Below are 16,579 nucleotides of genomic sequence, written 5' to 3'. Positions count from 1 at the left end.
GATCGCACCTTACCCTCTATTTGTGGTAGTGTGGGCGAGCAGTAAGTGTGAGAAAGTGGCTCTGTATATACTGTTCCCAAATAGGTACAGGGTGTGCAGAGTCCACAGTCCCCAGAGGTCTGGCAGAGGTTAAAGTTAGATATAACCTTACTCTCTAAAGTGGTAGCTTGGTCGAGCAGTAAGGCAGTATCAGAGGACAGTGTAAAGCATTTGTTCCACGCACTCAGCCAGCAAATGGTCTCACACACTCAATAACTGAACTCTAGGCCAATGGTTTATATATAAAAAAAAATATATGCTTGTTTTATTTTCGAACCAACAATAGGTATTAAAATATATTTTCTCAGAATGAGATGTTTTATATAAATACTTTTGCAATATGCAATTGGCTTTTGTAGAAAGTTACAAGTGGTTGCAATAGGCAACACAATTTTAAACACAATAATGCATTGAGTTCAATGGAAGTGTCAAGTTATTTGTAATAGATTACTTTTCGGATAATTTTTTGGATTCCAGGACTGGATCATAGATTCAGTCCGGGGTCAGTACTTAGAAACAAGGGATAAAAATCGACTTAGTTATTGTTATGATTTCTAGACAATATTTTGCTATTTTAAAAGTTGACACTTAGAAAATATTTCATAGAAAACAGTCAATGATTCCCTATGGCAGAAAATTCAAGTTGCAGGTATCGTATGTTCTCGTTACTTTTGTAATCCAGTACTGGGTGCCTAGACTCAGTACTGGGACCTTTATCCAAAACAGGTAAGTAAATACGTTTTCACAATTTATACGATTTTTAAAGAATATTTAAAGTTTGCAGAAATCGACACTTAGAAGAAATTTCACAGAAAAACAGTCAATGGTTTCCTATGGAAGAAAATTGGGTTACTGGTTAAGTACGGTTGTGAATATTTTTCAGGGTCAGTGCTGGGCACCAAGATCCAGCACTGGGAGCTCACCTAATAGGAGGTGAGTGTTTTCGTTTTCGTTATTTTTTCGTTAGTTTCGTATTTCGTGATTTTTGGTGAATATTTTAGGTTTTGAAAAGTCCACACTTGGAAGAAATTTCCAGTCAATGTTACCCTATGGAGAAAATTGAGTTATCAGCTTTCAGGTAAGTACTCGACTGGCAAAGTTAAGGTACTGGGCACAGACTCAGGTAGGTACAGTTGTTACCTCCCTCAGCAGCACAGGGGCAGCCGGATGCAGAGTGAGTTAGGCCCAATGTTATCCTATGGGAGGCAGGGGGGCCTTAGTTGTTCACCCTCAGCGGTTTCAGGACGGCCGGGTGCAGAGAGAGTTAGGCCCAATGTTATCCTATGAGGGATAGGGGGGCCTGGGTTGGGGGCTGCTGTCGGGCAAGCTACACGGCTGTGGGAGCTGGGCTCCTGGTCACTTACTCAGGGCAAGTGGGGAAGTAGGTAGGTGTAGAGGTTTCACTGCCAGGGCCACTCGGGCGGCTGGGTGCAGGGTGCTTTTGAGCCTTCGGGCGCTCAATTGATTTCAATGGGAAAGCTCCGGTTTAGAAAAAGACTGCAAGCTCGGGGACGAAGATTCTTCAGGTGCCACCACCACTTCGAGAGGTAAGTTGGGTAGTTGGAGGATAGGTAGGTACCCAGGAGTGGGGCAGAGGGGGCCGCAGGGCTCCGGGGTGCCTTTTGGTGTCGGGAAATCTTACCCTCTGTTGATCGCGGTTGGGGGGGTACCTGGTTCTGAGGCTGTAGGCGTCGTCAGGAGCGTCAAGGGAAGTCCTTAGGAGCAGGACTCGGGGTCACAGTCGCCGTGGGTCATCCTCGTGGTCTTTGTTCACTCCGGCACAGGCCAGGCTTGGCGGGTGCGGAGTGTGTAGGGTTCGCGGTTCCGGGCAGGGATTAGAAGCTGATTTTGAGTAGAGCCTCTACTCATGGGAGTTCCAGGTGCTTAGAGCCAAAAGGTAGCCAGGTCCTCCGGGGTTTGTGAGGTTGCTGGCCACAAGAGATGCCGGGTTGGAGCAGGAGTAGGTTCGTAGGTCGACAGGCCGGTAGGGCTGGGGCCAAAGCAGTTGGTGTCTTCCTCTTCTTAGCAGGTGCAGGGCAGGTCTTCTTTCTTCTTGCTCTTCAGGTTCAGGGTGCCCCTCAATACTAGATTTAGGGGCGTTACAGGTAGGTGAAGGGCAGGGACTAAAGGGTCCCTGTCCAGGGGTGGGTACACCCCCTACCCTTCCTCTCTCCTGTGGGAGGGGGGCAGTAGCCTAATCCTGATTGGGCAGGCCTTCCCATCTTCAAGATGGCGAGAGCCCGGAGATGTGCTTCACCTCGCCTACCCCACCTGAGGGGTGGGGTTGGCAGGCTGGCACATCCCGTCCTTATTTGGGGTTTCCGGCCAGGCTTCCCGCCAGAGTGGGGGCTGCAAGTGGCCTGGGAAAGCTCACAGAGGCGGCATGCCTTTGAAGCTTCCCCCTGCCCATCCTGGGGGAGGAGATCTAGCACCTCGCCCAGGATGTGCATTGTTGCAGGCCCAGGAGAGCAGGGGCTCTTCTACCCAGGGGTCCAGCAACATGTCTGCTGTGTGGCAGCCTAGGCAGCCTCCCAGACAAGGCATGGATTGTAGGTTAGGTTTCAGGGGGCATCTCTAAGATGCCCTCTGGGGAGCTTGGTACATTAAATGCCACACTGGCATCAGTGCGGGTTTAATGTGCTGAGAAGTTTGATACCAAACTTCAGTCTTCAGTGTTGCCATTATGGTGCTGTGGAGTTCGTGTGTGACAAGCTCTCAGCACCATGTACTCTTAAATGGCAGCACTGCCCTTGCAATGCCCAGGAATAGGCCTGGGTACTGTAGGGGCACAGGGCTCATGCTCCTGTGCCCACACCACTGGCATAGGGCACCCAGCTAGAGGGGTGGCTGATGTATGCCAGAGCAGTGTAGGTGGTGGGCATGGCACACAGGGATGTGTGCCATGTCGACTCTTTGTTTTGTCTTGTATCCAGACACTCAGCCTGCAAGAGCAGTGTGTGTGTTAGGGTACAGGGCCTCTAAGGGTGTCACAATGAGTGCTGCAGCCCTTAGGGGCCTTCTCTGGTCACAAGGCCCTGGGTACCTAGGGTACCATTTACCAGGGGCTGACAAGTGACCAGAGATGCCAATTGGGTTTTGGCGGTTTAGGCAGTTTTTAGGGAAGGAACACAGGCCGTGGGCACCTGATTGGCAGGAGCCCAGGGCACAACAAGGAAAAGTGCATCAGTTATCAGGCAAAAAGTGGGGGGGTTACTGCAACAGAAACCCAGTTCCTTACACCCATGTACTCTCTACGGCATCCCTGACACTTACAATATTAAAGAATAGACCCCAATATTGTAGGGGTATATCTGCTCATACAGATATGCCCACACCCGAGATATAGTGCACCCTGCCTTAGGACTTGTAACGCATGCTAGGGGGGTGACTTACCCATACCATAGTGTAGGAAACTGGCTCTATATATACTACACCAAAATGAGGTATAGTGTGTATAGAGACCAAGTGACCCCAGAGGTAGGCAGAGGTTAAAGTTAGATAGAACCTTACTCTAGTTGTGGTGGAGTGGTCGAGCAGTAAGGCAGTATCAGAGGACAGTGTTAAGCATTTGATGTACACACTCAGTCGGCAAATGAATTCACACACTCAAGAACTGAACGCCAACTGTGTTTGTATAAAAATATATACTGTTGATTTATTTTTAGAACCAAGCAAGCCTGGCACAGGTAAGTATTAAATACTTTTCAGTAATAAGTTACTGGATATAGAACAGTTTGAAAATGCAATCGAAATTGTACTTTGTTACAGAATAATCGCTCTACGCGTACGACATACTCCTCTATCTGGCCTCACCGGCCCGCTCCCTCAATTGCCTCATGGATATTTGAGTGGCGTTCGGCCGGGTTTCAGGGTATACCATAAATTGGACGAAATTGCATATTTATGTACTCTCAGGCGATCAGCCTCGACTCCCACGCAACTGTGCTGCCAAGATTGTGCCTGATGGATTCAAATATTTGGGCATCCACATCACGGCGCAGGAATCCCACTTCATAGCTGAAAATCTCAAGAAACCGCTGGAGCGATTCCGCAGGGATGTGCAGTGCTGGCGTACACTGCCGCTCACCCTATTAGGCAGGGCGTCCCTCTTTAAAATGATGGCACTCCCGAGGTTACTGTACGCCCTGCAAAATACACCATTTCCGATAGCCCTATCGTACTTCAGGGAAGTAAATAGTGAACTCAGCAAGCTGCTGTGGGGTGGAAAGGAGACGCGTATAGCGATGCACAAACTAGTGAAGGGCTGGTATGATGGAGGGATAGCGCTCCCACACATTAAGGTATATTACTGGGCCTCACACCTGGCGGTAATTAACCAATGGCTTCACGCTGATCAGGGAGACCCGGCCTATCGTATGGATAGGCATCTGCTGGGTGCAGACAATCTTATGGGAGTACTCTACAACAGGAATCAACATAAGCATCTTATAGGCCCTACAGCCCATACAATTAAGATCTGGCACGAAGTGCAGAGGGATATGGGGTGGGAAGGAGTCATCACGCAGGCGACACCACTCTGGGACACAAATAAACTAGGGAGACTAAAGAACACGAAGGGATTCAAACAATGGGACCTGATCGGTATTTCGAGGGTGGGGGACGTGTGGAAAAAGGGAGAAACTGTCCCATTCGCGCAGCTGCAACAGAGCTATGGGATGGCTGACGCAGAGGCGTTTCGATACTTACAAATAAGGCATGCACTCACAGCACTCGTACCACAAGGCACGAAACTTCCAGAATCCTCACCCCTCAAGGACAGGCTCTTTACTGACCATATGACGAAGAAAGCTATATCACTCACATACAAAAAAATCATAAATAACCAACCAGACCCAACACAAACCCTAAAAGCTAGATGGGAGACTGACGTGGGTGAGTTGGTTGAGACAGATTGGCAGGACACGCTGGCATCCCCACGAGAAGTGGCGATCTCAGCTAGATTTAAATTAATACAACTGAAGATACTGCACCGTACCTACTACACCAGGACACTACTGCATAAATTGCACAGAGCCGATACACCGCTTGCATTCGACAGTGTGGGGAACCGGGCACGTTCTGGCACATAATATGGCAATGTGTAGACATCCAGAACTATTGGAAAGCAATCATGCGTACAATCGCGCACGTAACAGGTGTATCATTGGTTCCTGAACCAAGGGGGTGTATCTTGAATGTTTGGGAGGCAGCGGACATTACTCAGACAGTGCAAACATGGGTAGCACTAGGGATGGCCTTAGCGAAAAGAGACATTGCGCAACAGTGGGGAGCCAGACAGGCCCCGACACTCCGAAAATGGTGTAATGGGATGGACGAACTAATGGTAACTGAAAAATCGGTCTACGTACACAGAGGATGCCCCAAAAAATGAACTAAGATATGGGGGAAGTGGAATGAATATCGGGGCAACATCTGTGATCCCCCGCAGGACGAATCCCTGTCAGACGATTCAGACTAGCTGGGGTGTGTATAAAGAGACATGACAAGAGATGTTTGATGTGGTTGAGGAGAAGGGTGCTAGGGTCCTGAGGGGACCGAAAGAGGTCCTTAGTGCACGACAAAGGCTGAAACGAGAACAATGTAATGTACGTTGTAAAGAACGATATGGTATTGCAGTGCTGGTTGAAAATGAAAATGTTAATAAAAAGAGTTTTAAAAAAATGAAATTGTACTTTGTTTGATTTACAGGGGATGCAGTGGGTTGCAACACTTAGCAAATACAGTACATTGAAATGAAAAGACTTTTTCAGTAAATTACAGGTACGTTACTTTTTACTTTACTAATTCAGTGCTGGATACCTGGATTCAGCACTGGGACATTTCCTGTAAACAGGTAAGTAAATACGTTTTGGTTATTTGTGCGATTTTTAAAGAATATTTTTTGATTTCAAAACTCCACACTTAAAAACTTTCTGGAAGAAAATTGACAATGTTATCCTATGGAGGAAAAACATGTTATAGGTTCACAGGTAAGTAATCGACTGTGGGAGTTAAGGTTCTGGGGTTAGACTCCCCCAGGGTCAGTGATGCACTGTTGTTGCACCCTCCGCAGCACTAGGGCGGCCGCGTGCAGAGTGTTGAGGCCCAATGTTATCCAATGGGGGATAGGAGGCCTCCGGTTGGTGGCTGCTGGCAAGCATGCCACTGGGTTGTGGGAGCGCAGGTCCTAGGGTAAGGTCAGGGCAAATGGGTAAACAAAGTAGCACACTTTAACCTTTGCCAAACCTCTGGAGACCCTTGGACTCTATACACACTGTACCTCACTTTGTGCAGTATATATAGAGCCAGTTTCTTACACCTTTTCTGCCTTGGCCATACGCAACAAGTAATTGATCAGTTTTCAGAATGTCCTGTGTCTTTTGAAGATAAACCTTAAGGCAGCGTTTGACATCAAGTCTATGAAGCACCTGCTCCGCAGGAGTTCAAGGTTGGGGAAAATAGGACCAGAGTAAAACCGGCTCATTGAGGTGGAACTGAGAAGGAACTTTAGGGATAAACATGGGATTAGTCCTTAAAATCACAGCATTATCCTTAAATATCAAGAAAAGTTTCTGAATTGTGAAAGCCTGGATCTCGCTCACTTCCTGGCAGAAGTGAGGGCCAGAAGAAGGGCCACTTTCCATGTGAGGTATTTCAAATCAGCTTTATGAATGGGTTCAAATGGCCTTTTCATGAGCTGTGCAAGAACCACTGATTATGCTACTTACCAGTATGCATCTGTTCTTGGCATGTAGGGCTGCTGACATTCATATCGGTGCATAGATCGCCGCCTAGTGTTGGGTCCGGATGATTGCACATTGTTGTCCTGGAAGAGTCTTCGAAGTATCACGAGATAGGTGGCTCCTCCCCTGGACTACAGTGCCCATGGGCATCCCCTCCATCCTCAGATTGTTTTTCGCCATTGTGGCATAGATGGAGTGTAATACAGTGAATGATGACCATGCTAACTAGAAATCACTGAATGCTACAGCTGCTACAGGCGCCGGGGAGGAGGGTGGGCGATATGAATGTCAGCAGCCCTACATGCAAAGAACAGATGCATACTGGTAAGTAGCATAATCAGTTCGAGGCATGTGGGCTGCTGAATTCATATCTGTGCATAGATTATATAGCAGTCCCTCCGTTTAGCGGCGGCTGCCCGTGCCAGCTGCAGCAGTCTGAAAAAGAGTTTTGAGAACAGCCTGTCCTACAGCAGCCTGCTGTCTTGAGTGTACATCTACACAGTAGTGTTTGGTAAAGGTATGTATAGTGGACCATGTGGCTGCTCTACATATCTCCTCTAAGGGAATATTTCCCAGGAAAGCCATGGAGGCCCCCAACTTTCGAGTGGAGTGGGCTCTTGGAGGAATCGTTAGTGTGCGCTTAGCTTTTTCATAGCAAATCTGTATACATTTAACAATCCACCTAGCTATCCCTGCTTTGGAAATGGGGTTGCCCTTGTGCTGCGGGGAAAAGGCAACAAACAGTTGTTTTGTCTTCCTGAAAGTTTGTGTTCTATCAATATAGTACATGAGAGCTCTTTTGATATCAAGGGTGTGGAGCATTCTCTCCGCTACATTCTCAGGATTAGGATAAAACACTGGTAGTTCTATAGATTGGTTCATATGGAACTGCGAAATGACCTTGGGCATGAAAGTAGGGTTGGTGCGTAGCACGACCCTGTTTGCATGAACCTGTATAAATGGCTCCTGAATGGTGAGTGCCTGAAGTTCACTAACTCGTCTTAGGGAAGTAATGGCAACGAGGAAAGCTACTTTCCAGGTTACAAATTGAATCTCACAGGAGTGCAGAGGTTCAAAAGGTGGTCCCATCAGTCTGGTGAGGACCACATTTAGGTTCCAGACTGGTGACGGGGGGTGTCTAGGGGGAATCACACGTTTGAGGCCCTCCAGGAAAGCTTTGATGGCAGGCACTTTGAAGAGTGAGAGGTGCTGCCTGTTCTGAAGGTAAGCTGCCAATGCAGTTAAATGTATACGGATGGAATTGTAGGCTAGATTGCATTTGTATAAGTGTAATAAATAACAGATAATGTTCTGTGTTGACGCATCCAGCGGATTTACGTCATTATTTTTACAATACATGACAAATCTCTTCCACTTGGCCGCATAGCATGCTCTGGTAGTGGGTCTCCTCGCCTCCTTGATGATATTCATACAGTCTGGAGGCAAGTTTAGGTAGCCAAATTCTAGGATCTCAGGAGCCAGATCGCCAGGTTCAGCTGTTGCGGATCTGGGTGCTGAATCTCGCCACGGCTCTGGCTTAAAAGAGTGGGTGTGAGCCGTAGCCTTTGATGCGATACCACGGAGAGTTCCAGAAAAGTGGTGTACCATGGCTGGCTTGCCCACGTTGGAGCAACCAGGATGAGCGTCATCGAGTGTTGCTTGAGCTTGCGTGCCACCAGCGGTATTAATGGTGCTGGGGGAAAAGCGTACGCAAATTTGCCGGACCAGTTCATCCATATTGCATTGCCTTGCGACTGTGGATGTGGAACCTGGCGGCAAAGCTTTGGCATTTTGCGTTTTCCCTTGTGGCGAATAGGTCTATCTGTGGATGACCCCACTGTTGGAAGTACGGTTGGAGTACTGATGGATGTATCTCCCACTCGTGCATTTGGTGGCTGTGCCTGCTGAGCAGATCTGCCATCTGGTTGTCCTTGCCCGGGAGGTGTTCCGCCATGAGGAAGATGTTCCTCTGAATGGCCCACTTCCACATGCTCTGAGCCAGATGAGACAACTGTGGCGAGTGTGTCCCTCCCTGCTTCTGTATGTAGTACATGGCGGTCATGTTGTCCGTTCGGATCAACACGACCTTGTTGCACAAGTGTATCTTGAATGCTTTCATTGCAAGGAAGATCGCCATTAGTTCCAAAAGGTTGATGTGCATCCTCCTTTGCTGTGTCGACCATAGTCCCTGCACTGTGTAATTGAGTACGTGAGCTCCCCATCCCTGGAGAGACGCGTCCGCTGTCAGTATGATTTGTGGAACAGGCTCCTGGAACGGTCGGCCCTTGCAAAGGTTTTGTGGATTCCACCAATGCAGAGAGTTGTATGCCCGACCGCTTACCAACACTAGGTCTTTTAACTGTCCGTGGGCCTGATTCCACTGACGTGCTAAGCACTCCTGAAGCGGGCGCATATGTAATCTTGCGTGTGGAACTATGAAGATGCAGGAGGCCATCATGCCTATCAACTGCATAAACACTCTTGCTGGGAGTGAGTGTTGAGGTCTGAATTTCTTTATGAGCAACTGAAAGCTGTTGATCCTCACTGAATTTGGCTGTGCCTTGGCTGCCCGAGTGTCTATGGTTGCGCCCAGGTACTGCTGTACGTGGTTGGGTTGAAGGTGGGACTTTGGATAATTCAGTGAGAAGCCCAGGCTGTGAAGAAGGTGAATGGTGTGGGACATGTGGCTGGCACAGTGCTGGGCTGACTTTCCCTGGATAAGCCAGTCGTCAAGATAAGGATAGACATGTATGTGCTGTCTCCTTAAGTGTGCCGCCACTGTTGCCAGGCACTTGGTGAACACTCTGGGTGCCGTCGTTACCCCGAAAGGGAGGACTTTGAACTGGTAATGCTGATTTAGAACAGTGAACCTGAGATACTTTCTGTGTGAGGGGTGTATGGGTATATGGAAATACGCATCTTTGAGGTCCAATGTTGCGAGAAAGTCTCCCTGACTGAGCAACGGCAGCACTTGTTGCAGAGTGAGCATGTGAAAATGCTCTGACAGAATGTAACGGTTTAGAGGTCTTAGATCTAGTATGGGTCTGAGAGATCCATCCTTTTTGGGGATCAGAAAATACAGTGAGTACACCCCTGATCCTTGTTCCTTTGCAGGCACGAGTTCTATGGCTCCTTTTTGGAGCATACTGAGAGCCTCTAGTTGGAATAAGTGCAAGTGCTCTGCGGACATATGACGGTGTCTTGGTGGTATGTTGGGTGGAGTGGATGTGAACTCCAGACAATAACCGTACTGGATAATTTCTCTCACGCACCTGTCTGTAGTAATGGATTCTCAGACTGGCAGGAACCTCTGTAGTCTCCCCCCGACAGGTGTTACGTGGTCGGGGGGCAGTGACAAGGCGTCACTGTTTGTTGGTGGCGGAGGACCTGGAGCTGTTGTTTCCTCTGCCTCTGCCTTTGATGTTGTTTCCACGGTATCCACCTCTACTATTTTTGTTATAGGTGGGCTGTGTACCTCCTTTATTGTACTGCGACTGTTGGGAGTTCTGGGTTTTAGACGAAAGGACCCACTCCGAAACTGCTGGGATTGCAGAGCCCCCATAGACTTTGCAGTCTCTGTATCTTTTTTGAGTTTTTCTAGGGTGGTGTCAACTTCGGGGCCAAAGAGGGAGTTAGGGTTGACCGGTTGATTGAGTATAGTTGTTTGTATCTGGGGTTTGAATCCCGAGATTCTCAACCAAGCATGCCTTCTTAACATGACGCTGGTGTTGATAGCCCTAGCTGCAGTGTCAGCTGTGTCAAGAGCGCATTTAATGCAAGCGTTACTTATGAGCTTTCCTTCTCTAATGAGTGTCTCCGCTCCTTCTTTATACTGATCTGGGAGGTGATGCAGCAGTGTCTCCAGGGTATCATAATGTGCCCTGTCGTATCGAGCCAGAAGTGCCTGAGTGTTGGCAATTCTCCAGATGTTAGCTGCCTGTGCAGCAACCCTTTTTCCCGATGTTTCCAAGACCTTAGACTCCTTGTCGGGGGGAGGAGCATCACCTGTGAGTTGGCTCCCTTCCGAGCATTGGAAACCACCAATGAGTCTAAAGGCAACTGTCCCTTTATGTAGGCAGGGTCCACTGGAGCTGGATTATATTTTTTTTCCAATTCTAGGGTTAAGGACTCGCGCTCTAGTGGTCTCCTTGAAAATCTCATTAGCCTGTTTTGGACCCCCTTCAGCACAGGCAGAGTTTTCACAGATCTTTCTGAAGTAGAGAAGGTATCCATTAGAAAGTCGTCCTCAATAGGATCAGTGTGGAGCTGTACGTCATGATTGTTGGCGGCTCTTTCAATTAAGGCATTGAAAGCAGCAGTGTCCTCTGTAGGAGATGTTTTTGCCACATATGCCTGTGTATCCGGAGCAGTATGTGTGTCCCCTGCATCCGTATTGTCCACCTAAGGTTGGTTTTAGTCCTCAGGGTCAGTATCCACAGGATAAGTGCCCTCAGCATCACCATCATCTCCAGCATCTGTATCAGAGTGTGTGGGTGAGAATGACTGAGTTTCTGGGGTGCCAAATTGAATGTGTTCCACCAGAACTGGTGATGTGGTTCTCTTCTTTTTCAATGGAATCTTGTATGGCTCCATTGGTGTCTCTGTTATGATTTTCCATTTGTATATGGAAAGTCTACCAGTGGTGGTGTCGATATACTGCCTTGGAACCTCATCTTCGTGAGGCACTGCAACAGGTCTCTGTCCCATGTGTATTCCTGTTGGTGCATCGACAGTTTTCTTCGGGTCGATAGCTTCTTGCGGGTCGATACCCTTCTTTGCGTCGAACATCTTCGGTCGCACCGCTGGTGGGAGGCCGAACTTGATATGCGTCGACGCGACGTGAACCGCGCTGACCGGTTTCGGCTGCGGGGCAGTCTTCGCAACCGTCGTGGAAGCCTTGTCGTGGATGCGTAATAACGACTCCGACACCTTCTGCTTGACAAAGGGAGATGGCGTCGTGGATTGGACACGGTCCTTTGACGCCTTCTTCGTTGTGGCATCAAGCCCCGTACTAGATGTCGTCTTCTGGACAGGAATAGTGGGATTGGTTGGCTCTCGATGGCCGCCCTCCATATCTGTGTTGACGCTCTTTGGCGCCGATGCCTTCGGGTCGGCAACCTTGGCTTTGAGTTTCGGCGCCGCCCGTGGCTCGACGTCCCCATGACCTCTCTTGGAGTCGACAGCTGTCTTTTGTGTCTTCGGCTCAGAGTGCTTCGAGGCCTTGTCGCCGTGGAGAGACTCTTTTACTTTCGGTTTCGATTTCGGTGCCGTTGCCTTCAGTTTCGATTCTCGTTGATCGAGTGATGGCGCTTTGGATACCGATGGCTCTTTAGGATAGTTCGACGCCGGGCGTTTATGCGGGGCGGAAGAACGAGAGGAATGATCTTGGGTAAGGCCTTGTGGCGATCCCGCGACCTGAGCCTTATCGAGTGCCTCCTTCGGCCCTGTGGCAACCTGAGGGCCTAGCTCATTTTCCGAGCCATCCTCCTCGGCCCCAAGGGCCTCTTCGTCGTCTCCTACCTGTACGACGACGTCATCCTCCTCTTCATCTATTATATGTTCGTCTTCGGCATCATAGTCGGATTCACTCTCCGACGCCGGATCCGACATCTCTCCCTGAACTTCAAGGTCCACGACCTCCTCATCTTCGGTCCCGAAGATGTTGTCCGGGTGCGGCGCCGCTTTCTGCGCCTCGAGCCGAGCTGCTCGACGAATCATCTTCTTTGATCAAAACCTGGAGCACGCCATGCAGGTGGCTTCATCGTGGTTTGGAGAGAGGCACTTGTTGCACACCGGATGCACGTCGAAGCGAGCATACTTAGCGTTGCAAAGAGGGCAATGCTTGAAGGGGCTATTCGATGTTTTTGGTTCCATAGTCTATCTTGATCGGGCCTCGGACGTCGAAGGGCAAATGGCTAACTTCGATGAAACTACTCGGCGCCAAACGAAAACAATACCGACGAATAAAGGCCTAAATACTCTAAGAGCTAAGATTAGGACATCCGAACCCAATGGCGGAAAAAAACAATCTAAGGATGGAGGGGATGCCCATGCGCACTGTAGTCCAGGGGAGGAGCCACCTATCTCGTGATACTTCGAAGACTCTTCCAGGACAACAATGTGCAATCATCCGGACCCAACACTAGGCGGCGATCTATGCACAGATATGAATTCAGCAGCCCACATGCCTCGAACATTTAAGTTCCATTCCGGAGGAGGTGTCGTCGCTGGAGGGAAAACACAGAACAGTCCTTTCATGAATTGTTTGACAAGGATTGAATCATACAGAGAAGTGCCACACATACCTCTTCTATAGCGAGAGATGGAAGCTAAATGCACCTTAACCAGAGAGAAAGCGAATCCTGATTTTGCCAACAAGAGAAGATTTGGTAAAATCTGATGCGGGGATATCTGAAATGGATGAAGATTTCGTTGGCAGCAGACCCAGAATCTTTTCCATTTAAGCTTTTTTTTTCACAACATAATTTTATTGTTGACAGCCAATATAATACAATGGCCTTGTAGGGCACTCAAGGTACATAAATTACAAAAAAGTCAACTTTTCCAACAATAGTAACAGATTGATTCCACAATAAATATATTGCAGGAAAAAATAGCAATTGGAAAGAAAAAGAAAGCGAAAACGGCATTGCCACAATATCTCCGTACAACAAATACCAAAGAGTAGAGGGAAAAAGTTTGCCAACCATAATTACATCTAACAATAGCACTACTTAAAGGTTGGTCGACTGGTGTCATAGCTGTGGTTCCTCAGCGTCGTGAGGGGAGGGGTGGAAGGCTCCAGATATAATCCCCTATGGTCAGCCCATCTTTTCCAGATTTTGTAATGTTTACGGGGACATCCCCTAGCTACAAAGACCAGGAGTTCCAGGCCCATACAAAAGTCCAGGCCCCTCTTCTATACCTCGAATGACGGTGGAGCCTCATCTTTCCAAAGCCTGGCGACATCCCGTTTTGCAAGAGTGAGGCCAAGAAATAGAAGATGACGCTTATATCTATTTCCACCTATGTCTTCTGTAATATGGAACATGCCGAGCCTTGATGAGGATGCGATGACCCACCCCAAAACCTCAGACAAGCACGTGAACACCCCAATCCAGAACTTTGACAGTGTTGGGCAGGACTAGACTGTATGTAGGAAGGTACCCTCCATAGACTTACAGCGTAGACAATGTGGGGACGCGATAAGCCCAGCACGCCACAGCCTGTGTCTGGTATAATAGGCTCTATGTAAGTATTTGAATTGAATGAGACGCAGGCGGGCCGCAATTGCAGCGCGGGGATTGCAGAGCATCCACCCAATCATCCTCCTCCAACAGTCCCAAGTCCTGTTGCCATGCCTCTCTGGTTTTGTGTAGTGCAGTAAGGGTGTTGTTAAGTGTGCAGTATATTTTGGTTATTTTATGGTCCCCCAGGTCTCCCATAAAGACTTTTGCCTTGATAGGGTTAAATTCAGGAATCTCGGTCAGATGAGAGATATATGGGGTAAAGGCGTGTTGGAAATGGAGAAAATGATAAAATTGCTTGCGGGGCATACCATATTCCATCTGAATATCTAAGAAGGACTTGAGCGTGCAACCCCGTACAACTGCCCCCACCGTATCTATTCCAATGGTCTCCCAGCCTCGAAAGCCAGACAAGTGCATGAGCTGTGGGAGCTGCCTGTTATGCCACAGTGGAGTTTCCCTAGTGAGTTTCCCCCATCAACCCATCCGAAAAAGCGAAGACTTTCAGATTTTCAAGACCGTAATTGAGGAGGGTGGAAGTTCTCTGAGTAACGCCCCTGAGTAGAGAACCAGGTGGAGGGCGTTGTCTCCCAGTAGCCAACGCTCTACCGCATATGCCGGGTTCCCGCGGTCGCCTTACCACCAGTCATTAAGGACAAGTAAGTGAGAGGCCATGTAGTAGGCCTGGACGTCCACAGTGGCCACTCAGCCTGTGTAGGTGGATTGGAAACAGATCCTCAGGGCCACACGCGATGCTCCGCCTCCCGAGAGAAAACGGGCCAGGATAGCATTTAGTTGGCGAAACCATGTCGGTTTTATCGGATAGGGATGATTTTGTAATTGGTAAAGGAGACGAGGCAGGGAAATCATCTTAAAAATAGCGGACCTACGAAAGAGATAGGGGGAGATGGGACCACGTCCGCGTCTGATCACCCACCTACATCCACAGGGGGGCAAGGTTTTTATTCCACACAGGGGACGGTGAGAGATATACTCCCAGATAATTAAAGCCGTCTGGGGCCACTACCACTTCCCGCGACCAAGCGCCTAGCCGATCTCCACCTCGCAGCCGGCACAAATAGGATTTCCCGCTGTTCATGTATAAGCCGGATGTTTCCCCGAAGATCTGCATGATGCAGAGAAGGCACGGACCAGTGCGCTCAAGGTCCGTAAGGAAAAACAAGACATCATCGGCATAGAGCGCTATGCGGTCAGGCAAGCCCGGTGCAGCACAGCTGCCCAAGCCGCGTACCCAAGCCGCGAGCGGCTCCATAGCACGAGCAAAAAAATAGGGGGAAAGTGGGCAACCCTGGCGCGTCCCTCACCCAACAGCAAAGCTTTGGGAAACAGAGTCTGCCACTCGGACTGCCGCAGTTGTGACAGTGTAGTGTAAGCAAATAAGGCGCAGTAACCGGGGACCGATATTCAGGCGATTAAGCACGGCGAAGAGATATGTTCAACTGAGCTTTATTCATGTCCGCCAGTAAGAGCGCGGCAGGGGCGTCAAGTCTATCAACCACGGCAATAGCATTATGAGCACGCCTGATATTGTGGCGCGTAGCACGGTTAGGCATAAAGTCTGCCTGATCTGGGTGGATCAGCTCCACAATATAGGGGACTAGGCGGTTTGCAATCACCTTGGCCAGGAGTTTAGCCTCCACATTAAGTAAAGAGATCGGGCTATAAGACGAATAGTGCTCCGGTGGACGACCCGGCTTTAGGAACACCACAATCTCGGCATGCTGACAGTCTGGCGGGAGACCACCACTCTCCCAGGCAGTTTCCAGAGCCGCTAAATAGGGTTTTATCAGTTGTGGGTGATATTTCTGCAAAAACTCACAGGGGGTAGCCGTTCGGGCCCAGCGCCTTTCCGACACACATAGCTAGCGATGCATGCAGCAGTTCATCTATCGACAGGGGGGGCGTCCAGGGCATCTCGCGCTGTATCCGATAGTGCCTTGGGGGGGGGGGGGGGACAGGGGAGTCATCAATACATTTCTGTATCAGGGAAGCAGGAAGTACCTCATAGGGGGCATACAAGTCTGCAAAGTACGAGGCAAAGTGGTCTGCATTGCCGGATGGGTCTGTGCGAGCTGTCCCATCTGGACCCCGTATACTTGGGAGCATCTGAGGGCGTAGTGTCCATTGGCACAGGTGATGCAACAGAACACAGGATTTATCTCCCCATTGGTATATCAGTCTACTGGTAGCAAACCAATAAAGTCAGGCTTCTTTTAAGAGTTCACTGGCATACGTCTGTTGTGCATGTAGCAACTGCCTACGCGCGACCTGCCCCATTGTGTCCCTGCTAGCACAATCCAGCTCAAGCAATTGGGCCTCGATTTTAATCAGTCTATCACGTCGCTGTCTGCGTCGTGCAGTGCAGAAGGAGATGTCTGCTCCCCTGAGGGTGGGTTTCAATGCATCCCATAGGGTGACCGGAGACTCTACCGTCTACGTATTAAATAATAAGTATTCCAGCTAAAGATTTATGAATTTGGGCCCTATAGTCATCATCTCACAGCAACCACAGCGACAAACACCACCAAA

The 16,579-nt window shown here is 49.0% G+C and overlaps 1 protein-coding gene across 1 annotated transcript in view; it reads right to left on the bottom strand.

Annotated features, from left to right (window-relative positions):
* The window catches only part of SUPT6H (SPT6 homolog, histone chaperone and transcription elongation factor), a 1,106,805-nt gene that overhangs the window by 808,992 nt on the left and 281,234 nt on the right, over positions 1–16,579 (bottom strand). The gene's annotated exons all lie outside the window — the stretch shown is intronic.

The sequence above is a fragment of the Triturus cristatus genome, chromosome 3_2 (assembly GCF_964204655.1).
Source record: "Triturus cristatus chromosome 3_2, aTriCri1.1, whole genome shotgun sequence".
NCBI lineage: Eukaryota > Metazoa > Chordata > Amphibia > Caudata > Salamandridae > Triturus > Triturus cristatus.
This window is presented reverse-complemented; position numbering and strand designations above follow the sequence as displayed.